Consider the following 25,065-nt stretch of genomic DNA (forward strand, 5'->3'; position numbering starts at 1 on the left):
TTTGAAGTCAAAGTTATAAGATAAATCCTTTAACAAGATATTATTTATTAAAAGCCAGCAAGTTACCTTCAGTGAACTTTCCTCATCTGTTTATCATATACCTGTCCTCATTTTTCCATGCCCTCACCCCTCCAATCCAGCCCAGCTCAACAAGTTGCTGCTGCTACCTGCCAGAAGAGGTCTTACTCTCCTTTCGCCAACCCCGAAACTTTTCTCTGGGTCTTCTGCTCACTGGATACTCAAAAGAAGAAATGCCATTTGCTACGTCAGCAGAAAGTGATTTTCTGGTGCATAAGGGGAGCCTGATTCTGTCTTTAGTAAACTGAGCAGCATAGAAGAGGGACCTAAGAAGTGCCAAGACAAGCCCACGTGTAGGAGAAGATACATGTCATTTTTTAACAGAAGGGAACTGTTAGATTAGCACTGTTTAATTTCCAATTACAGGAACAAGGAGGATGATTGCTGAACACTAGAGCTAACAGTCAAACAGCATCGTGCTAGTTATAAATAAAGTAATCTACTGTTACCATTAACAAAACTAACCATATCAACATTGCTTACAGCAACCATGAAAAGTTGGTTCTCAAGTCTACCACTTTTATGTGCGTGCTTAAAGACACTGCGCCTTTGAAAATAAAACTCTTAGCTGACTTCAGGTACCTTCTAGAACTCCTGGTCTTGCATCACTTTGTAATTAATAGTCTGAAGTACTGAATTAACACGTAGTAAAGATTATATATATTTGATTTCAAGCTTTCAGTGAAATCTCTGAGGAGTTAAGACAAACTACTTCATTGTTAGCAACTGGGCTAGTACCCATCATTTTGGTAAAAGAACAGAAAACTAATCTCTGAATACTAATTCATCTTTCCACTAGCTTCTTTAAAATTGGAATTAAGCCCACCAAAGCTGCAAGTACAGCAAGGCATGAAGCATGAACAAAGCACATGTTTTGAACTGAGCTGTACAGGTACCTGGAAATTCACATGCGTTTCAACATGCGTTTGCTTAGATCTGTATTTTATCGCTCAATTATGAAAACCCTTCAGAACACCCAATTTTCAGTTGGACAGTTTTACATTTTTAACTTTACAACAAATGTAATTTTACATTAATTGTAGTCATCTGCATGAAGTTGACTACAAGGGGTTGCAATTCCAGTTTCAAAAGTAAGAAACAGTCATCATTACAAACGACCACATAAAAATGGGCTTTAGTTTTCTGAAAGACTTCAGGCAAGAAAGAAAGGAGAAAGGAATTCTTATCAATAAAATTTCCTTTTTCTCTCTTTCACTTTGTTTTATTCCAGACAACCAGCAGGTTACACCCTTTAATGGAGCAGACTAAGCATTAGAGGCTAAGTTTTGGGAAATTCTAAGGTATATGTGAAAACACTGGGCTCCACAGTCTCTCCCTGACAGCATGGCAGGTAAAAGATTAAAACCAGTCTAGAAGGCTTGGACTCTGAGCAGTTATAAACTCAGCACAGACTTTCAGTTTCACATTCATTGCTAATGACACCTGATAATTTTATCTGACTGAAGGACTTGGAATGAACTTTTCCTACTCCTGGAACCCTGTCCTCATTTCTCTCTTATTTTCCTCTTTCATTTCAACATCACCCACATTCATCAATTTCAAAGATTAAAAATAGGGAAAACAATAGAAGCAGTCAAAATTAATCTAGAAAGCTCTGGGTTCTTGGGGGGGGGGGGGGGGGTTGGGAGGGATTTTGGTTTGCTTTCTGGTTTTTTTTGGTCGGTTCGTTGGGGGTTTGGTTGTTGTTCTTCATTTGTTTTTAACAAGATTCTTCCCCCAAATTTTTAACCTTGAATTTTTATATATGCAGATTATGTTCTTCAGCTTCAAAGGACAGAAGCTTCTATTTTAAGAACATTCAAATTCTACCTTCAGGAGCTAGGGCTCAAGCACCACCAAGTATCATGCAGCTCATTGCAAAACCACTGGAGCAGACAGAGTGTTTCTTTTGCTACTTGTTCCTGTTGTCTCTTCATGCACATCCTCCCAGTAAACAAAAAAAATATATTCAGAAACCAACACTTCAACTACCCTACACCCCTTTTTCTCTAATCTCTCATCTGTTAAAGAGCAATCACAATAAGAAATTTCACTTTCCAATCATAATAAAAATTCCACTTGCCACAATCAGCAAGACAAAATCAGCTAAAGATCTAGTTTGAAACAGGTCTGTCACTGTACACTGGAAGAAAAGGTTAAAAACAGGTGTTTAAGGAGGACAGTGCAGATTCCCTTGCAGAACACTCAGGTAAATGAAGAAAGGAAGAGAAAGGTCCTGAGAAAAAAAAAACCATTACTGTGGAAAAAACCTCACACAGCAAATACCCAGTTTAAACTGCAGCTCTTTGGAAGGGACAGGTGAGTCAATAATGCCTATTAGAAACAGTCTAACCCTCTGCAGTGTTCTTTTCACTTTTGTGCTATTGATACAAATCCTACCAAGCACTGTTTAGAACTACAACATTCTCAATGTAGAAGCCCAAATGTCTGCCTACAATGACTTGCTGATCCAGTTCTTGGAAACTGCATCTTCCCTTGAAAGATAGTTTTACTGGCTGCTCTGGTAAAGCTTCTATCTACCTCAATACATAAGACAGCAGCATGATTTTAAGACTCAAAGCTCAGGTTCTCCCCCTCTAATTCCAGCAATTTTCAACACTTTAAATTTCATTCTCTCAGTCCAAGAAAGATTTGACTGAGCTGCAAAAAGAAAATCGCTACCTACATGAAGCTGAACGATGCATTTAACTTGCAGGGATGATAACAACAAAAAAGTACCTCTTTTTTTCAAGGGAAAAAAAAGTAAATAAACATGATTCTGACCAAAAAAAAGAGAAGTAAATGTCTCAGAACAGATTATTGGAGAAGACTTCCCCCCACCCCCAGACTCCCTATTGCTCAAATACCAATAGAAGCAAATGTCTGTTCTCTCTGCATGACACAAAAGGTAAAAACCAAATACCTGAAAACTATTATCATGGTCCCTTAACAGAGCAAATATACTTATAGCATCACTATCCCTAAGTGCTGAAGAAAAAGGGAAGAAATTAAAACCCCTCTCCCTTATGAACATCTGTGACCAACTTCTTTAGAAAAAGAGAGAGTTAAAATACAAGTGTCAAGAAACTATCAATTCCTTTCACTCATTTAAAAAATGAAGAAAGAACCTTGATTTGGAACCATCATAAGATCTGAATCTAATCATAAGAGATTAAATTAATCATTTAAGTCTAATGGAAAACTAGTTTGTTGAGAACATCCAGGCACAAAATTAGGTTTCCCAGCTTTTCAAAGAAAGTAGTCTGTCTTTGTCTTTACCCCGTTCAGACACAGCGTATTTCCTTCTGCTCAAGAAGAGCTTCAGTTAAAATGTTTCATTACAAAATGGTCATACTACTTCAACCCAGAAAATATCAACTGGTATATTAAAATGTTTCACACGTCAATTAAAGTAAACCACACAAAGCTGTTACACATGTAACAGTTTAAACTTTTATCAAACCGAAAAGCAGAAGTCAAGGATAATTACTTCTTTTGCAAAGGTAAAAGTTTTAATGACATAGAAAATGACTGGCTAATGCAATCAGCCATATGTTTCTCGTGTTTTAATGAAATATAAAGCATATTTGTTCTAACAGAGGCATACACTTTTGGTTATTTTAAGGATTTTCAGACATTTCCATGCAAGAGTTTATTCAAAGAGGTTATCTTTTGACAACAGCAAGCTTAAAGATACAGTAATAACCGAATGTACAATTAAAAGATATGTCTGAAGATCAAAGAGAAAACATCTTCAGTTTTGTGCACTGCTGTACTTCATTTTACCCATACTTTCCTCAGAAAACGACTACACAGTTAGTATAGAAAATTCTTTGAACTTTCTTTGCTAGGCTTCTAACCAAAAGTAAACTCTCCTTTTTTCATTTTGCCATACTGAAAAAGTTTTTGCAATGACACTTGAAACTGGCACAGCAGGACAAGCCTCAAGGCAGCATTAAACCCAATTTTCTTGCTCTCCTCAGTCATGACCCCTAACACCTTGTCCTGCAGACTCCAAAAAGGTGAAATCTCTTAGGCTAACTCCCATTCCATAGCAATTTAGTCAGCTGAGAGATGGGTAGGTGGTGGGAAGTGGCTAATGAGCAAAGAAAAAAATCCACCCACTCCTTGGAAGTACACTGACCATTTTCAAAACTTCCCCCTTTAGTAATATGACAGTATCACCAGTCACTGACAATTGGTCAAGACTAAAATGTGTGGCCCCTATCAGGCACCTGGATATTGTTTAGAAAGCTCCTGGTCCTATTTCCCACAGAATGCAAGCAGAATGAAAGGTCTGAAGCAAGGGTCCAGTGGGTATGTAGTCAGATAACTAAGCAGCTAAGTACCATAAGCTCCAACTTCCCTCCTCCTCCCTAATCATGAACCAAGTAACTAAATGGCAACTTCTGCTTCCTTCTCATTTATCATAGGTGACTCATACCTTGAAAGACATCTCAGTTTATTTCATGAACTCTGAGATTTGATTTAATTTCCCGGTAACCCTCATGCTATTCTCTCCTGGTCAAGGAGCACAGGGGATTGTGTCACACATACACTCTTACTTCTAGGCTGGCTGAATACTTTCCTTTACTTCTGGGCTGGATCAGTATTTTCTTTTCCATTCTTCCTCTCTTTACAAAACTCAAACAATTTCTTTAATTGAGTGAGGTGTCACTGGTAAATCCAGCATTTGTGTAAATACCTACTGAAAGCCAGACTGGCAAAAAAAAATTTCTTTATCATCTTAATCAAGATGATAAAGACTTGTTTACCAATTTATCATTTACTCATAATGTCTCATGACAGCAAGGCTGGGTATTTCAGCCACTCCTTAAAATGCAGTTTCAAAACAATTCAATACTGCCACTCTCATTCCTCCTGCTCCCAGGCATGCATTCCCCCTCTCCCTCCCATGACCTAAGCCAATGCTGGCACTTTGCTAATTCTGCAGCGAGCCAGTTCATGGAGCAAAATCAGGGCAGGAGATAAGGTTCTGTTAATTTTCTGCTAGTTTGGCTTTGAGTCAGATGAACACCAGGGTGAACACAGAGAAAAAAGATGAGCCAATTTACACTGATTTACGAATTACACTCTTAACATTTCCTAAGGACAATCTTGGAGGGGGGGAAAAGAAAAATAAATCAAGGAGGTACTCAACACTAAAACAGACTTTTCTGATTTTACATTGCCTTAGCACTAGAATAAACATTTAGGAAGTTTAAAAGCTAGTCCAACCACAGAAGGTTGCCTCTGGCAGCTGTTACAAACAAGCAATAATGTGGGCCTGTAGGATAAGAAGGAGACATACACGTTCTTCAGAAGGAATGAAAAAGGGTTAATAACAGCAAACCACTTCCTTGAGTTCTTCGCAGCAAATTGGAAACAACTGTGTTAAAAGACAGCACCTGAAGTGAGAGCCTGTGGAGGTTTCAGAAAGATTGGTAGAACAACCCCAAGAGAGAACCTCCCACCAATAAGAAGGGAAGAAAAGACCTTTAGCTATTTAACACAGCTACAGAAGTCCCTTTTCCTGTCAAACCTCTTCTCTAGAAAGGGAACTGAGGCCCTTGGATATGAAGGGTTTCCATAGTAGGAAAAGGCTCACAGCCAGGCTGCCATAGTTTCAGGCTAACTTTGTGTCTGCAGTTACCTTCACCCATGAAACTACAGTGGCAGAACAGCTGCCAGGAAAATGGGGGAAAGAACAAGAGAACCATGGTAACAGAAACTAGTTGTTGTTTTCTCTCTCTTCCCTATTAGTTCTCAAACCAATATATAAGGACAAACACAAGATCACCACTGTAACATTTGGGAGGAAGCCTCTAATTTCCACTTATCTTCTGCCACATCCATAGTAGTAAACAAAAATCCATCCATTAACCCGGAAAAAACCCCTACAACAACACGAGGTAACAGATGTTGATAGGCAAGAGTCAAACAGAAATACTCATGCTGGTGCCAATACAACTTGGTTTTCCTGCTGCTTTTCTTCCAAGACCATATTTTATACACAAGGAGGGAAAAGTAACTGACAGATGTTTAAACAGCTATTCGTGTAGCTCCCAAATATTTTGCCATATTTATTTTCTTCTGGAATAAAACAGGTTTCTCACCTAGGAACTGATAATGCATAATTTTAGAATTTGCTATATTCTCCTTAGGTTTCCCCTGTTTCACTATGAACTGCCTTCAAGGAAGAGAAGAATGCTAGTTGCTTTCCAACCTTTCGTTAAGGAAATAAAGATGCGATCACTGCACTCGCTGTCATGTAAGAGACTAATACCACCGCTTCCTTTTTTCTTCACTTCATTCCACACAGGATTCAAGGAAAGATTAGCAAGGGAAAGGGAGAGGAAAGCAGTTAAGAGTTGAAATGCCTCCAGTATTCATGGCTTCTCAATACCTACTGCTTCCTGCTGTCATAACCTTTAAAAAGATGACCACTAAACCTTTCTTCTACTTTTTCTACCTTACATTATAAATGCTTACAAAGGCCCTGACACCAGATACAGATTAACAAGACAACCAGATACTCAAAAGGAAAAAATTATAAGTAACTTTCTCCAAAAAAGACAGCTCAGGAAAGCAACAGAGGGAAGTTGAGAAAGAATAGCAAAGATGCCTCATGGCACCAGGCAAGTAAAGAGCTTCTAACCTTGTAAGGTCCGCTTTGTCACACCACTCGAGAAGAAAAGGGATTCCCACCACAGCAGTAAGACTTACAGAAGATTAAAATTCACATTAAAAAAATCCAGAACATGTTCAATTAAGATTTTGTCCTTGTATTATCCCTATTCCAGGCCCTCTCTTGGAAACTGTGCAGAGAGGAGCAGAGCAAAAGCACGGAAATAAACAATTCCCACTCAGATTTTGACCTTCCATGGTGTTTTCTGGATATTATATCATCTTACAGCCTTTTATTAAGAAATCAGCTGTGTTTTTTCTCTCTCTTTACAATCGTAGTTAAACATTGAAAATATAAAAAGTACACAAAATTAAGAAGAGTCGTTAAGCCTCAGTGTTTATCTTCTAACCACAGATATAGCCAGATATTGGGTATTTTCAGGAAACTAAAGAGAGCCAGGGACCTATTTCATAAAAATAAATATTAAACAAGTCCATAGAGAAAAAGTAGCTCTGTTAGTCTCAATAGCTCTTTACAACTTAGACATAATAATACATTTCTTGCATTTGCAACAAAGATAAGAGGCCTGTTAATAGAAGTAGACCAACTTTTGAAAGATAAGATGAACGGTGTCATGCAGATAAAGTGGCAAAGGATTTATAACTATTGCACTCTGTATTTCACAAGAATTCAGTTTTTCACCCATCCCAATTTTCTAATGCTTGTCCTGCAAAAATATTAAGCCATGGGTTACAGGGATGTATAATTTAAAAATGCAGACAGGGACTTTACACAGGAGGTGGCAAGAACAAGGCTATTAAAAAAATCTCTCATGCTTTTAATTTTGTGATATCACCATAGTTTACCCTCATAAATGAAGAGCAAAGTAAGTACTATTCCTTCCAATTACATAATTTAATTCTCACAATAGGTTCAGAAAGGATGATAAAGTAGTGGTAATATATTCTTAAATTCAGAAGGCAAACAAAGCTGCACCGCTAGGCTTCTCCTAAACCAATTTAAAATCCTAGTCAACCCACGTATACCTGAAAACAAAGCTACAAGAGTCACAGAAGATGCCCTGCAACAGTAAAACATGAAATGAGGAAGTGCTTTTGAAATCAATAAATTTTGACAGTCTGCACAGTCAGTGTAGGCATTCTGCAGCGTTCATTGATATGACAGTGTAAGGTGATGACTTGCTCTTATCACAAACAGGCAGCAGCTTGAAGTCACACAGACAAAGCTGAAACAGTATTTTACTACAAGACTCTTGAAAACTTCAAACATGAAGACAATTGTTTTTTAATTAACAAGATCCCATGCTAGTGTAACTGAATATTTTTCTAGCTAAAGTATTCTTTTTAGTGTAAACTATACTATGTTGAGGCAACTTGCAGGTCTCAATCTCATTTGCATTGGCAAGAACTTCCCCACTCATTGATAGGGAGTGGAAAAAAACATTCCTGAGAGTTGCCATTGGCTCTACACTGAAGAAACAAACTCCAGTTTGGCCCATTCTTTTGGCCAGTTTCAACAGGAAGGAAGCCTGTAGCTCCATCAACTCTGCTAATACCATTAGGTGGTACTTTGACTTAAGGCACACTATCACAGTGTAACTCCTTGAAACCTAAACCCACAAGAAATCAAGCAAAACAGATATAATAAACACAACCAAGAAAATAAGAAAGAAATCACATCAAGCTTCAGCACCTAGATAAGGCTTATACATTTGTGGTTTGTACAGCATTTTGTACACTGATGGACGTTTACATTAAGCTTTAGCTTGAAAAAGTTGTCAGTTATCTGCCAACTTAGAATCTGAACATGCAGGCCAGATTAGCAACTACTGTTGTGTCCCCAAGTGCACCCAAACTCTGTGATTTAAAGAAAGAGAATATCTAGACACTAGTTTTAATTCACTCATCATTAAATGAAGCTTTATATTCATTAACAAGTCTGAATAGCAGACAATAAATAATTTAACAGATTCACTAGTTTTCTCTTACAAACACTAAAGGTTATGAAAGGCTCTAACTCTGGGCCACCTCAAATAATGCTCCCTTGTAGTACACAGGTGAAACAAATATCTTTACAAAACATCCGTTTTGCTATCCCATTTTTACCACATCTTTCCTCAAGCATCAACAAGTGTAGCACCTCTTTTCTATACAATTCTCTCAGTCTTTCCTTCCACAGTTTACATAACTCATGGCATTTATGCTTATCTATTAGCCACACTTTCACAAGTTTAAACAGGACCTGAATTTCCTACTCCACTGCAAAACTGGACTACAACATTTAAAGACTAAACACCTTAGAAAAACACAGCCATCCTTACTGGCAAAGAGAAGACTGCATTTAAGACTCCTTGATTACATCCATGGAACAGACGAAATATTACCATTGTCATCTTTCATTCATGTAGGTCACTAGTGAAGATTTAACATAGTGGTAGAATCCACATCAGTGAATTCTGTGGTTAAGTTAGTTCAACTAGTTCCTGTCCTACTTTTTGAAGGGCTAGCTTGTAATTTGCACCATTTCAGTGTTTCAGTTGACCTTGTGAACAGATGCAGTGCCACGGGGGGCAGAGATGAATCCTTGAACTGGTCTTTCTGCTTGTCTGTGGTAACACCTCTCCTAGGTCTGCGGTTCCAAGAGGAGCTTTCTTCACCAACAGTACCAGCTTAATTAACTCTTATTTCTTCTGTTTCTTCACCATACCTTAGTTCTGCAGGAAAACCTCTTTATGGGTTCATACTAAAATCACATCAGTGAACTCAGGGGAAAAGATGGCAAATCCATACCCCAGCATTGATGTGGAAAACAATCCCATCAGTGTGAAGTTACAGCAGACTACCAGACTGATCTAAGAGCTCCTCAGCATCAAGGGGTTAGTTCCACTCCATGAGATCACCTAAGACAGGTAAAGTAGTTCTGGGTAGTTCTCTAACCCCCAGTACATAGACTGACCCAGCTCACAGACAGATGAGACTAGTATGAACGACCAGCTGCTTATGTCAGTGAAAGGAACTTTCCCTGTTCAGTCACAGCAAACTATCAGACTGGCCCCTGATGCTCACAAACACTTCTCTTCTTCCATGTTTTGCTTTAAACCAGCTATCTTGAGGCCATTTTGTTGTATTACTCCAAGAGTATTTAATTTATGCAGAAATACTAACAAAATAGCTACAGCATTCCTTTCCACGGCAGCAAAGGCATACTTTTGTACCAGTAAACCAAAACTACTCACTCAAGTCAATGTGGAAGCTCTTCCAGAAAAACACCATTCTGCACATGTAACTGCAGCTACACTAGCAACCTCTGTATGCAGACTGCTACATTATGGAAGGATGACACACTTTCATTCAGTCAAAATGATGCAGCCTTGTTCATACCTTTCACAGCTTTGACAAGGCCTTTATCAACCAGAACAGTGAAGGTAACACATTATCTAATTGGTATTTTTCCTCCACAGTGTATGCATGAAAGCACTACTGGTAGAAATCATATTTTCCTTTCAGTCTGGAAACCACAGGGGTTTTCAGCCCCATGCAGGGGCAAAAAAAGAAACAAATAATGGGCATTTTCTCTGAACCTTACTGCTTAACACATCACCTGCTAGACACAAGAGGCTGGAGAGAACAGAAATTTCCACAGTCCAAATGACAGTTTTCTCCTGCTGCTTCCAATTTATTTTATTCTCCTTCACCAGATACTGTGGAAGAGGAATCAAAAAGCGTTGCACTTTAGGCATGGAAAAGGAAAAATCAAAATGTGCTTCTTGTACAGGAGCAAAAACTAATTCTGTAGCAATCCCCTTTACACATATGTTCATACTAAGTTCTAACTCAGATACACTACAAAGTAAATTATATTTCTTAAAAAATTGTTAGTGGTTAAATTTTCCTTGTATTCAACTCATTTTACAAAGAAAAAAAAGTTCTCATTTTGACTGAAGTCCTGAGTGTATCAGACATGATCCACTGTGATAACCTTCAACTCCCAGCTATGATACACCTACCTCTGCCATAACCAGCTACCAACAAACACAAGCTGGTGTCTAACTCAAGTAATTTCATAATTCTTTTATGTATTTCAGGCAAATATTAAAAGTCATGTCAAGGCATCACTAAATGAATTACAGCTATTGAAAACAGTTTTAATTAATTTTAAAAGATTGGAACAATTTAAAATGACTGGAGAACTAACAGGTATAATAGGTGAAAGATAACATACTTTGCTAAATGTCTTTGTCTAATCCAATATATGCATCTAGGTAAACAACTTTATTATTCAGGGAACTGCAAACTCTTCTAGGAGTGACTTATTTAAGAAATATTGTGCCTTGCACTAAAGGGCCTAATCCAAGTCAAACTCTCTATCCAATACCAAAGCATAGGTAAAACATAATCTGTTATTGGCAATTATTCCAGTAAGACAGTTTTAAATACAGAGTTTGGGACACACACACAAAATAATCTCATCCCCATTTACCAAAGACAAGAGTAATATTTAAAAAAAAAGAAAAAGGAGCAAGACACCAAATATTTTAACTGAAACAGCTTCATAAGTCAATGTGAAACATACTGCTTTGTACTTATCAACATAAATGCCTTTTTAAGCATACTTTTGCTGAGCAACTGGAGATTGTCTGCTCCCAGGCTTAAGCCTGTTAGACTTAAGAAGGCTCTTTAAGAAAGATAACCTACCATTCCCTTTAAAAAAAACAAATACGTGTTCAACAAATGGAAAGTAGCAGTTTGAACCAGTTGAATGAATTGAAAAAAATCCAAGTATAGAACTCATGACCCTTTTTTTTTTTCCCCTGTCATTTGCTCACAGGAAAGCCCAAATGGAGCAGGGGCAAACTTATCAATTGATACTCTGAAGGAGAAACAAAACAAGAATGAAATGAGGAGTGCTGAATGGGTCTCTTAAGAAATAAAAGCTTCCGAGAAAGATTAGAACAAAGGAACAACAAAGAGAAGTCTAAACAAGGGGGAACTAATGCTTCAGTTGCAAAGTATAGATCATATACTGCCTACGCAAGGTAAAGGGAGAGTGAAGAGGGGGTACAAAGGACCAGATTTCCTCTTTTCTAGCTCACCTACAAATATGATGGGGTGTCAGTAAAAAAGTGGCTGGAGGAGATAAATTCTGCATGGGACAGATTTTTCAAAAAGCAAAGAAAAAACAAATAGAAAAAAATACGCTGTAAAAAGACAAGAGTATTGTAAACAGAGAAACAGCATAGCACAGACACAGGGGGTAGAGGCTTTTCTTAAGAGTTTAAATGCAACATGAACTGACAAAGGATTTAATTACAGGCCACACTGTAAAACGTTGGTTTTAACTGTGTCTCTTTTTTTCCCCCTATGTAGGTGAAACAGTTAATTTTTTCCACCTGGGGAAATGAGGCTTAGGACTTACACGGCAAAAGACTTTCCTGCATTTCTAGCCTTTAGTATAAAGCAGAAATCGATTTCCAATCCCCAAACGGCTCCAGGAAAATGAATGACTTATCTGAACCTACATGTTAGCCACAGCTTCTGAGGCACTGGATCAGTAAAAAGTACTGGTGTCTCGTGGGGCAGTTAAATTCTGAAACTTACTGTATTTTTTTTTAGTTATTTTACCCTGTTGAAAAAGACATTCTGAGAACGGTGATAAACAGATGGACCAACCAAAGAGATTTTTACACACAATGCAATTTCGTTTGAAAAATGCATTCTAAAGCCCTAGCTTTGACATATTTATGCTTGATCTTTCTACAAGTCATCTATGAAAATACCTGATAACAGCAAGATATTCTTGAACAATAAAGACAGGCTGCAGCAAATAAATTAAAAAGGAATTAGAGTATTTCCCATCTGCCAGGGATTTCTTATCCATTTCTACTAGTGTTACATACAAAATAGAGATGTACCAGGTAAATACTTATTTCAAGACTCAAAAAACTCCATGAAATATTTAGTCCATAATAAATCTATATTAAAAAGCAAGTAATTTCAGGCTTCTAAACAACTTGATACTAGCATGGCCCACCTTCACAGATAAATCAGTGAGGAAGTTAAATATGCCATTGCATGCAGCAGCCCACAGAGACATGACTGCATTACACTGTAAGCATGCAACAAACATGTAAGTCACACTGTCTAAAGAAACTATAATTATAGATGATGTAACAAAATAATGCTTTTGACAGCATATTTTGAGAACAACAGATAAGTCTTATGCAGTTTGCACATTCTTGCCCCGTGCTGCTTCATGCCCTGTATCAGTCTAGGCAATCCTGTTGAATCAGACCCACACAAACACACATACAGGCACAGCTCAAGAGGCTCTGCACACATGGAACCAACACTGTCACCAAACATCTCACAGTCACTCACAACAACAGTTGCTACACTGTTGTCAAAAGTGTACCACTGTTATAAGACAACCTTAGCAGCCCAGCAGTCTGCTTTGTACCTTACATATTGTCCCTCATCCCATTTTTCTTTGTCTTCATCTTCTTAAGAACCTATTTTAACATGATTTTTGCTTAGTAAACCAAAACTGGCAGCTGCTGCTTACCTTCCCCTCAAAGGCATCCTCCCATAAATAGCAAAACCAGCAAAGCCCCGTTTCCCATAGGTTTGCACTGTCTCAGACATGCTTCCGTGCTCCAATTAGTCACATTCCACCTCTATCCCAGATGCCTATTATCTTACCGCTCTCTTTCAAGCATTAGCCACAATATACTTAACCTCTCCCTTCCTCTAACTACTGACTGAAGAAAAGAGTACTGCACTTCACACCTAGTTCTTACCCCATAGACAACTGTCTGCCGGCCAACTGGCGGCTAAACACAGGTAGCTCCTAAATTCATGCAAAACTTTCCCCTAAAGAGATGATCTTAATGAAGTAATCAGCTTTAACAAATTTAACTTTTGTTCAACGTTATTAAAATGTAAAATCTTTGAGACCTTGCCCCTTGGCTAATTTCTTTGCTGAAAATTAGTGGATGAACTGAAAATTTATTGAGATACAGGATCAAAGGAAAGATAATTACTCAAGATCTGTGACTTCAGAAAGGCAAATTAAAGATTGTTTATACACTACACAGACATACAAACCCCAAAAGCAACTATTTCTTAAAAAAAACCCACGAAAATTGGTGCATCTCAGCATCTTATCTATGTGAGGACAGCTGATTCTGAACTCCCAAACTGCAAAAATTTATCTTCTAACATGCCTAGTTAACTACGCTTTCTTAAAGAAATTGCATTTATGTATTTTATTTCTCCTTTTAATAAGTATTTGCATCCTCTGATCATTTTCAAGTGCATTTTAAAGGACACATAAAAATTTCACAGATAAAGAGGGTTCTACAAATTTTGTGAAAACTAGCAGCTTTGTAGAAAAAAGAAACTTGAATTCATGCTTTTGATGAGGGGAAAGGCAGGTGGAATTCTGCCTTCTCCACTGGCAGCCCCAGCAGACCAACCAGCCAGCACCACATAGCACCAGCTTTGATTAATTTTGGAACAAGCTTAAGACACTTTGCATTAAAGTGTTCATCTAGCTTAAGATAGTCAAAGTAGTGAGCATATAGTAGTGAGCATTTGTCCTGTTTTTGGTAAATTCTAGCAAGCCTAACAATATCCTGACTAATAGGTGCACAGTTCTGGTTGCTTGGGTGACTTTTTTATTTTTTAAAAATTCCTATATAAACCCTACAATTTTCTTTTACCGCTGGGTGTTCCCGAGTTAATGCTTTTCTAAATGCTAAAGGGAGCACAAGGTTTACATCCATTCTGAAACACAGATTTTTAAAATAATGGAAAAATTAAATTCTGCTCATAGTACAACCAGGATCTGAATGAGTTTTAAACCATTCAACATCAAAGACAGTGAAATCTGATCTTAATCTGTGCTCAGAATAGGAAAGAGCTACACAATTTCCATATTGCTACAAAAATTGATTACACATAGCTATTTTCTAAGAATATAATGCATATTTTACACAAAAGAGTCTTTTTCTGGTTAAATTCCGTGACTAGATATTACCTTATAATTTGTTTAGCACATACCAAGTTATGCTTAACTTCCTGCAACCAACAAAAAAAAATAATCTAACACATTCTAAAAATATTAACTATTTAATGACACCTTAAATGCACCTATGGCAACAAGAACATCCTGAGTGATGCCATTCATTCAGCAACAGATATGTTCCAAGAATATCAGAATATTATACACAAACATCAGAGATCTTTTAACTTTAATTACGTCAAGCTATTTCACTTGGTTTCACTTGAACCCGATTACAAGCAATTAAGGAACTCCAAAATCCAAAGGCAGCATAAGACAAAACTAGAAAACTCAGTAAACATCTGTACAGTGTTTGGAATACTTCCTTGAATGAGAGTTGAGCTTACTCATCAGTTCAATAAAAATAAATCCCTAATTTTAGTATAATTAGAATAAAGGTCTATAAAAACTTCTGTCAGGGAAAGCATCAATACTTTGTCAGTGATTTTTTGGTAAGCATTCTCAAAAGAGGGTGAAACTGAAACAACTATTATACTGTAACTCCTGACTACAATTAAGAGTTTGTAAAAAATATTATCCTATTGTAAATCTGACAGCTTTTGTGCTTTCATAGTTGCATTTAAATATGTGGAATCCAAACCAGACCAGTTTGCTAAGCAGGGTTCAAGATGTCTTAGAGCATCCACCAGCATTTCTCTTGTTTGAAACAGAAAGCCTTCACTTGCCCAGCTGCGATAACCTACTATGGAATTAAAATAAAAAAAAAACAAACCAACTTGAATTACTGCATACATTCGTGGTAACAAAAGTTAACTTTCATTTCAAACATTTAAATATTTGAGTTTTGGGTATAGCTTTAAAAAAATCTAGTTCTGAATCACTGGAATTTTTGTTCTATTTCCTGTAAAAGCACCAACAGCAACATCATTCAGCATTCCGCTTGCAGCAGTTCAGAAGAGATCAGCCTGATCCCGCAGTCCTAAATTTACAGTCATTTCATTATCTTAAGGTCACATTTGACCAACCTTTTTTCTTCCAGTGCTTCCAGCCATGAAGATCATGATAAGGAGGCTGCACTTTGTAATAGGATGAAGAGTAACTTAGTTTTATGTTTCAAAGCAAATTCTCACAAAGAAATAGTCTGCCAACAGCTCTTTAAACTGCCTAGCAAAAAAACCCAAAACATACATACAAGTTTGCTGAGAATAATCTCTTCAACAGATGACAGGTTTAATTCTGCATGGTTTGAAAAACATACCAGTTACCTATAAAGCCAAAGACCATCACAAAACAATATAAGACCTCAGCACTCAAATCAAGTGAGGAAAACCACTATCTTCTTCCATTCTGTCACTGCTGGAAAAGAGAATTTTATACCAGGACACTGTCATAGGAAGAGTGCCCGTTTTCAAGAATTCTATTATTGTATCAGCAAAAATAAAGGAAGAGAGCAGAACCCTACGACTTCTCTTATGTTGAGAAGGAAAATGGTTTACATTTCACAGTCTTGGAAAGCTGGTATAAGCAAGGGTAGTGTAGCATAGCAAGATGGCACTGCCCCCACATGTAATGAAACACGGATGATGCTTTATCAAGCATCTCAAACACAAAATTGGAATGACACAGACTGAGTTCTCCTCCAACTGCCTCCCTTCTCCCTTCCAGGCTCTCCTGTGAAGCAACATGAGAAAAACCACATAGGTTTTCTCAGTTTTTAAAAGAAAGTAAGACTCAACTCAGTGTCAGTTCTGCTGCAGCGCAAGCCAAGGTACAATCTACAGCTGAGCATCCCTAAGTTTAACATATGGATAACAATCTCAGATGACTGAAACTTTCATTTCAGTTGGAGCAGAACTTACTGGAGCTGATGACACGTGTCTCCTAATGTGTCAGTGGAACTTCCCTCTTGCCAAAAGCAGGTATCAGAATTCTGGGGCTTGACAAAACCCAATTACAATAGAATAGATAAAGAACAAATAATTGAATTATGTGTATGAAACCAGCACCCAAGCTGAAAATTATTCTCAATTTCAAAAAAAACGTGGCCAATCATGAATATAATGCTGTTGCTATTAGTGTCATTAGCCCTCCTTATAAAGCAGCACACGTGTAGTACCATTTCGGGGCCTAAATTATTATACAAACCAATCTGAACAGTCTAAGATAACAACTTTATCTGACTTCTGCTGATATTCAGAAGGCACACATTAGAGTACTGAAAACTATATGCAGCACCGTTTTCAGCATTCTACTGCTGAACGTCAGAAACTGCTTTAATCAGTCTATATCAAATACCCTAAACTTATAATGACTAGAAAACCACACTTGAAACCCAGTCCTTGCTAAGAAGCATTCCTCTGGAATTCCTTTTTTATGTATGCACCTACTATCACTAATACAGGGGCACCCACAGGTCCTGGGCACAAACCAGGCCCTGCTGAGAGACCAGGTACATTACAAAGAACACAAGGCTTCTGCCCTGAAGGCCTTGCTACATCTGGGCTGAGCATTCAGAGTTTTAGTATGAGCCTTTCAATGAATGAGACAAAGCACTACACACCTCCGCACAGCCTTCCCAGGTCTCTCAGAGGGACACAACAGAAAAAGAGAAGAAAACGAGAAACAGTACGTGTCTCCTCTCTTCAAAACCTCTCTTATCAGAACCATTTCAAGAATTTGTACTCAACAATTAAACTGACTCGAACAATGGAAACCGACGTCCCAAATATACTATATATGGAATCGAGCCCAGCTAGCCCCCACAAAGACACGGGGCACCAAAGAATCGCACCTCGGACGCTCGGGTACTCATCCTCAAATGGCGGAGTGTCGCCCAGCGCACTCACACCTGTCACCTGCCAAGCGCCGGGCCAGCCCCCTCTCTCCCTCCCTCCCTCCCTTCCGCAGCCAGGCGAGCCCGCTGGCAGCTCCCGCCCCTCCACGGGCCGCCGCAGCCGTCCGATCCCTCCCCGCGCCGGGAAGCTCCAGCGGCTCGCGAAGGAAAATAAGTTTCCATCTCTCGCTGGACGTCCCGCTGCGCGGCGGCTTCCCGTGCCTTCGCTGCTTTCCCACCCCGCCCCAGCACGCCGGGATGAGCGGGGTGCCGGGGCTGCTCCCTCCCCGCGCCCAGGCCTTCCCTGCCTTCTTCACCCTGGCACAGCGCGGGGCGGCTGCGGGAGAGCCGGGCCCCCCGCCCCCGCGCCTCTCCCCGCAGCCCCCCGGGAATGGGACCACAAAACCAGCCCAGGAAGCCGCCGCCGGGCCCGTCCGGCGGGGTCAGCCTTACCCCGCTGCCGCTTCTCCTCCTCCTCCTCCGCCTCCTCCTCCTCCGCCGCCTCCCCCACCACCACGGCGGCAGCCGCCGCCACTACCGCCGCTGCTGCCGCCACCAGCGCCGCCGCCTCCGCCCGGCAGGGGGGACCCCGCCGACCCGGCCCGCTCCGCAGCCTCCCGCCGCCGCCGTTCCGCTCCGGGGGGTGAGGAGGGGGCGGAGGAGGAGGAAGAGGAGGGAGAAAGGAGGGCAGGGGGGTCCGTGCTGCCGCGCGGGCGGCGGGGCGGGCCGGTGTGCGGGTGCGGGTGTGTGCGTGCGCGTGCGTGGGTGGGTGTGTGTGCGGCTGCGTGCGGTGGCTGTGGCGGCGCCGCTCCCGCTCCTCCGGAGCCGCCGCTGGGGCCGCGCGCCGCTCCCGGCCCCCTCCCCCCGCGCTCGCTGCGCTCCGAATCAAAATAGAGACACAATATGGCGGCGGCGGCCGCAGCATCGCGAGACCCGGCCCGCGAGCGCTAACGGGGTTGCGGCGCGCGCCAATGGGCGCCGGGGCGGGGCGGGGGATGAGGGGGCGGGGCCTCATCCGGCACCGCCCTCAGGGTGGGGCCGCCCCCTCACCGCTCCCGGGACACCGGGATACCGGGGTGCGCGGGCACCCGCCCCTCACCTCGACCCCGCCTCGGCCCCGCCTCGCCACAGCGGCTGCGGTCACCGCTTCGGTGGGCAGCCGTGGCGGGGGTGGGTTGGTGGGCTGCCCGCCTGGGAAAGGGAGCCTGCGGGGTCTGCAAGAGCTGACAGGGAGAAAACACAGGATCTGCAAGGGGAAGAAAACCTAAGAAAATCAGTATTTATATAAAAAAATAATTAAATAAAACAACAATAAACCCCCCACCTTATATCGGAAACAGTTGTTCGGAGGGAATTGCCCGACACTTTTTGTCAGAAACAGCAGCTCTTCCTCTAAATTCCTTCATGCTTTAGGCGGAGTATGTGATTTCCACCATCCCCCTCGGGTATAGCTCGCACTAATCTCCAAAATGCCACCAGATGAGCAGGGCCCACAAGCTGTCCCGTAAATCCCTCTTCCCTGCCCACCTCACACCAACACCTGCAGGAGGGGTCCCTTACCAGCCCGTGGGGCTGGCGAGGCCATGATCCACAGCCTTGCCAACCTCCTCGTGGGTCCCAACCTGCCGACCTGGAAAGAGGAATCGAAGTCCTCCTATGATAGAAAGACAGGCATTCTTGATTTCAGTGGGACGTCCAAGTAGGTCTTTGTTTCATAAATGAGTTTACTACTCAGCCTGTCTTGAGTCAAGGTTATATGGGGCTGAGAATCACTGACATTTGTTTGTCACTGCAAATAAAATAGTATTTCCCCAAACCCAGCCAGAAGTGCCTTACAAAAATGGGTAATGGGGCATATAGAAAGAAGACGGAATGGAAACATGAGGTCACAGAAAGCTGTACTGGGGGTTGCTCCACTGTAAGTGTTCAGGTGCATTAATCAAACCTTTTTTGCAACCCGTGTGTAGACTATTCATGGTCTGCCCAGTCATCTGCTCAAGCACACTGCTCTTCAGCTTTTCCGGCACAACCATTTCAAACTTTGCCAAGCCATACCTGACCTTTCAGACAGATAGGGTGGTAAAGGGACGTGACTATTTTTTGTGAGTAAGAAATGGAGTTTATTTTGCTAAGTTTAATACCAAGTTAAATATTTGACCCTTTTGCCTACAGTTGCTAAAACAGGGATTTGCCATAGGAAAGTGAAAGACCATCTCTCACTGTGCCATCACCAGTATTTACTGCAATGCTTAAGCACTGGGATCATGTCAGTGAGCTGCACCGTCCCTTCCCCCCTTTTCCAGACTCCTCGCACCGCATCTACGTCTGAGCCCATTGCTAAAGAAGTTGCTCATCTCTCCTCTACAGCAGCTAAGCCTGAGTCAGTTTTTAACACCTTTCCAAAATCGAAGAACAACTATTTAGGAAATTAGTGTTTTGTACTGAAATTCAAAAATTAACTGTTTTCCTATGTATCTGAAACAAGAACTAAGCAGATCTATCTCATAATAAATTCTAGGTATAATTCTTGTCATGGTGTAAATCAAAGCTCAGTCATCAGTGAGCCACAGGAATCAGAGCCTCGCTTCTTTCCCTGAAGATTTTAGATATTATCCATTTTTTTTGCCGTACCAGGTATGAGTTCATGTTTTTTAAACCTTCATCAGACTGTTTATATTATTCACTGGTAGAAAATGACATTTTAAATAGGATTGGGGAATTATTCTAAGCATATGGTACACAAACCATTTCTCCAAAGTACAGTCAAGTTTTTCAGCTTGGTACTGACAGTTCCGATGCTGAAATTTCCTGAGAATGCTTTTTAGAGAAGATGAGAGGACAAGTCCTGTTAAAACCAATCCACAACAACTGGCACAATTATTTCTCAAATCGAGTTTAAAATTAGTTTTCCACAATGCAAAAAGGTGGCATTGGCAATTTTAAAGACACTTTTCCTTGAAACATTCAACTGGTAATTTATTTTTTTGTGCTTCTAAACAGGAGATCTGTCAATCTTCAGGATGATAAAAACAGAGGTAGCAATCACTGGCCAAGGACAGTCCTTGGAAGCTCCCAGTCAGAGGTTACAACCACAGCTTCTCCAGTAAAAACAATTATAATTTAGATTAATAAAATGACAAAGAAATACAGAAACTCACCTTATTTCACATGAAACTTCATGCATTGTACTTCTGTTCTATGTAGAAGTTGTCAGCTGTGTGCCATAGTGCAATAATTTGACCAGCCTGCTGTAGAGAAGTGGACAATGCTGGATTCAGAAGTAAATTCAAGTGCCGCATCTGAGCATAAAGCCAAAGTTGTGATGAATGCATAGCTTTGCTTAAATGAAAGTGCTCAACACTTGTCTCTCCCATTCCACTATGAGGGCTTATACTATACAACAGCTATTAAAAAAACCCCTTTTTTTGCAGTGTAAGAATAATCCAGATATTTGTGTTTGTTTGGAGGGGGTCTATTGAAAACTGTATTGTCAGTATTCTAGTTTACCATTTTTTCTTTCTGTTTTAAATGTCAGTGTAGTTCTGGTTTAAAAAACAAACTGAACTCCAATCAGTCTTCTTTAATCAGAAACATCAGCTCTAGGAGCTCCGAATTTAAGAATAGTATTAAAATAACAAACAAGTATAATCATTTAGGTAGATGAAATGTTTTGTTAAAGAAACGGGTTTCAGAACAAATTATTCAAATACTATAGTGAACTCCAGTTGCTTAAATTGCTCACGAAAAGCTGTTGTGCTCTGATATTTTTCTTTCTAATCCACAGTGCACAAACAGCTCTGTTATCACTGCTGAGACTCCCTGGTTTTCCAGGTTGTTTCTTTGCTATTTTCAAGATAGCACCAGCTTTTTCACCTCCTAACAGCTCATCTATTTAGGAGCAGAGCGTAAACATGACATTTGAGATAAAGATGTGATTAAGAGGTGCCTTAGTGGTTCATGAGTTCTAGCAGCTTCACAAGATTTGGAAAAGGCCTCTGCTGAAGGAAAATCCATCGAGACAGACTACCCAAGCTTTTCAGTTTTAAAAGCATAGTGATCTGTGTTACAGTGAAGCATTATTGTAGACTATGTATTCATCTGACATGCAAAAATAGTATGTTTTTGGAGACTTGTTAAGATATTTTTTTAATATCTTAAAAAACCCACATTCATTTATATTGATCATGAGTGTCTTTGAAGAATGTTTACACTTGAAGAAAAATATCTTAGCCTAGCCAAAGCAATTCTGAAGTTTTCTCAATAATTGTTTTAGAACTGGGAAAGACTGCCATATTAAATCAATCCTTTGACTAAGCTGGAAAAAGTGCATCCTTGACAGCATTAACAATTTACAGATATTTCAGTGCTCTGACTAAGAGAATTAAAAATGTATGAATAAAAGCTTATACATGATCGTATGACATACAGTTGACTCAATATCTACTAGGAAGACAAATTCAGTATTATTTAATGCTACCATACACTTTTTTTATGAAACTATTTTATGACAACTCAGTGACATAAAATATAGAAAGCCGAGAGGCTTCACTATACTTCACTATAAATACAGATTATGTTTCTTCCCAAATCCACTGTTTCCTATGCTTTGTGGGAAATTGAGTAGAAAGTAATGATAAAAATTAATTTCCACTTTTCTTAGGATTTATATAATACCAGTATATAGTTGCTGCATATCTTTAGGGTCTTGATCAGAAAACACATTTAGTCTCTTGCTAAAGTCCATCTTTATTTGGGATACCTTTCAATCGCTTGCTTAAACTTTATGCTGTGTTGAAACCTGAGACAAAGAATGGGCTTAAGTGTTTCTGGACAGGTATAACTTGCTGATTTGAGACAGGAAACCTACCTTGAAGTCCAAACAAATGACTTCCCTATTCCAGATACAAATCAGGCACAAATGTTTTCATAGTAAAAACCCTTGCAGAATGTCTTAATAGCTCTTTCTGTTTCCAGCTACTGATTTTAACCTCTTCTGTCTTGGTGACTTCAGCCAAATACACGTTTTGTAAATGTGAGTGTGAGGGTGCAAACTGCAATATACTTAATCTTATTATATATGTTAACACACAAGGTGCAACAATTATATTGTGTTTAAATTTCCCCAAATGTGCAGGAGGTTATTGGTAAATGGGCTATATATTTTAAAAAATAACCCAAAGTACTCTCTAAACCTAAATGTTTCACAGTGTTAGATTTCTCCATCTTCTTCTGGCCTTCTGCCCCATCGCTGTGATTACTTTAACTCCTCACCCAATAATAAAACTCTGAACAAATCCTGTGCCTGCTATTAAGTAAAATTAAAATTCAGTACAGATTCTCTGCATTCTTTCTTCTCTTCAGCTGCAGCACTTGACAGCTTGCATCGTACAAATGACACACACAAGGCCTTTAAGCCATCCTATATTAAAAAAAAAGGTAACTCAGAGCTTTCTAATGCTAATATGTACTAGACAGAGTAAATTTTGAAGAAGAGGTGTACTGAGTCCTCCCTTTCTGTGGAAAATTCACTGGTCTAACAAAACAGAATCAGCCACATGAGCTTATATACTCACCGTGCTGGCTTGTTTCCTTCTGTGTCTTATACAAGCCCTTGTAAGGAGAAGACAGCTCGGATTTCAGGTCCACTCTGTCCTATGTCCATTTGAGATTGCCAGCAGAAACGAAAATTGCAGGAATACATTTCACTGTGTAATGAGTTGTGCTCTAACTACTGTGTCAGAATCTTCAAGTTCCTGTTCTACTTGTGTGACTTTCAGGTTCCAAGCTGAGCTATGTTTCAGTCATAATCTCCCATGGTTTTACCTTTTTGTGGGAAAAGATCACTTGTATGTACCCACAGTTAAAAACGTCTCAGTATCACAGAGCAAAACAGTAAGAAACACTGAAATTCCAACTCATCAGACCACTAGAATTAAGAAAGGTCATCTCTTTGACAAGGTAAAATTCTTGATACAACTGGGAAAACCAGTACAGAAAATAAGGTGGCATCACAGCTGTTTTCAGCTACTACAATGTTATGTAGAGGTAGAAGAGGAAATTGTGGGACTTTGGTTAGAAGATACGTGACATACTTATTTAAAGGAATGCATTAACGTCCAAAAACTTTAGTGTTCAGTTGTTGGTACTTTTTTCTTCTCAATCTCCTCTGATAAATAACAAATTACCTTAAAACTCTGCAAAACTCTGTTCTTCCATCAGGAGGGCACCCATTCTGTGAAATACACACAGCCCTCCAGATCATAACCCAGAAACTATAACCTCAGCTAAGCCAAACACAAATTTGTACTTAGATTTAGGCATAGGAAAGTTCTGTTGGCTTTACTCACCCGCTTAAAATTAAGCATATGTTTTAGCACTTTACTGGATTAGGGCCCATGTCAGCAAAATAAATTTCTTGGGAAGAAGTAATAAAAACGTAGCTTGCAGTGAGGGACAGCAGAACCATTCACAGCTACAGAAGCTTTAAAACACTAGCTGGTATTTATATATTTAAAGAACAAATCAGGCGTTAAACAAAACATTTTAGATAGCTAACTAATTAGTCTCCTACAGAAGCACCTTCTTTTTTTTTTAATTTTATGAAAAACATTTTTTGCATGCTTGCATTCCCAAAAGCAAATTAATTTACACATCAAGGAAAAAAGTGTTTAGCAAGCACAAGCTTCAAAAGCAATTTTCCCACTGTTTAGTAACAGCCTGGCTGTTCCAGATATACCATTACATTCCCTGGAGAAGAGGATAGACAGGGGGCCAAGCTTTTTAAACACAAAGTTTCATTTCACATATGCACCTGAATTTGCTCATTCGAGTGTATATAATTGCATATGTACAATAAATGTCAGTTAACTAATTCTCTTGTGTGCATTGTGCACTGATGTGTATTTATTTTTAATGCTAAAAATCTCTCTAAATATTTGGTGTTGTATGTCTATCCTTCAAAGAGAACTTACATCATTTGCAAAACCAGAATGGATACAGTTCTACTACACCATGTCCATGTTAATTTTATTGTTTCCAGCAAAACCTTTCTGTTGCTAACAACAGTGCAGCAAAGTATGAATTCTAGTGTAGATGTAGCTCTTCTGGCATTGAAAGCACAGCACTATCTGTCCCCGTTTGGAAAAGGTCTATCTTGTATGAAGGGCTACATGCTATTTGGGAAAGACAGACCAGGGAGGCACAATGGTGGAGTTGCCTTCTACGCAAAAAGGCAACACCTGAGATCTTTTGAGCTCTATCTTGGGGCAGATGATGAGCAAGTCGAGAGCTTATGGGTTGGGATTAAAGAGCAAACTAGTAAGGGTGACCTTATTGTGGGTGTTTGTTACAGGTCATCTGGTCATGGGGAGGAAGTAGATGAGGCCTTTTACAGACAGCTGGAAGCAGCCTCGAAGTCGCAGGCACTGGTTCTTTTGGGGGACTTCAGCCACCCTGACACCTGCTGGAGGAACAACATGGCAAA

General features: G+C 39.8%; 2 protein-coding genes across 3 annotated transcripts in view; both read right to left on the reverse strand.

Moving 5' to 3' along the window:
• The window catches only part of TAB2 (TGF-beta activated kinase 1 (MAP3K7) binding protein 2), a 62,948-nt gene extending 44,787 nt beyond the window's left edge, over positions 1–18,161 (reverse strand). Inside the window, exon 1 of one of the 2 annotated variants that reach the window (XM_027669828.1) lies at positions 18,036–18,161. The gene's annotated coding sequence lies outside the window, so the exon portion shown is untranslated. Of the gene's footprint in view, positions 1–17,309; positions 17,591–18,035 lie in introns of those variants that run through there. The other variant, XM_027669837.1, reaches the window with a different exon arrangement.
• A 2,648-nt stretch (positions 18,162–20,809) lies between these two features.
• UST (uronyl 2-sulfotransferase) overlaps positions 20,810–25,065 on the reverse strand; it is a 224,599-nt gene continuing 220,343 nt past the window's right edge. Inside the window, exon 11 of the transcript XR_003532016.1 lies at positions 20,810–20,827. The gene's annotated coding sequence lies outside the window, so the exon portion shown is untranslated. The remainder of the gene's footprint in view (positions 20,828–25,065) is intronic.

Source organism: Corapipo altera, unplaced genomic scaffold, assembly GCF_003945725.1.
Source record: "Corapipo altera isolate COAL_440 unplaced genomic scaffold, ASM394572v1 2b, whole genome shotgun sequence".
Classification (NCBI taxonomy): Eukaryota; Metazoa; Chordata; class Aves; order Passeriformes; family Pipridae; genus Corapipo; species Corapipo altera.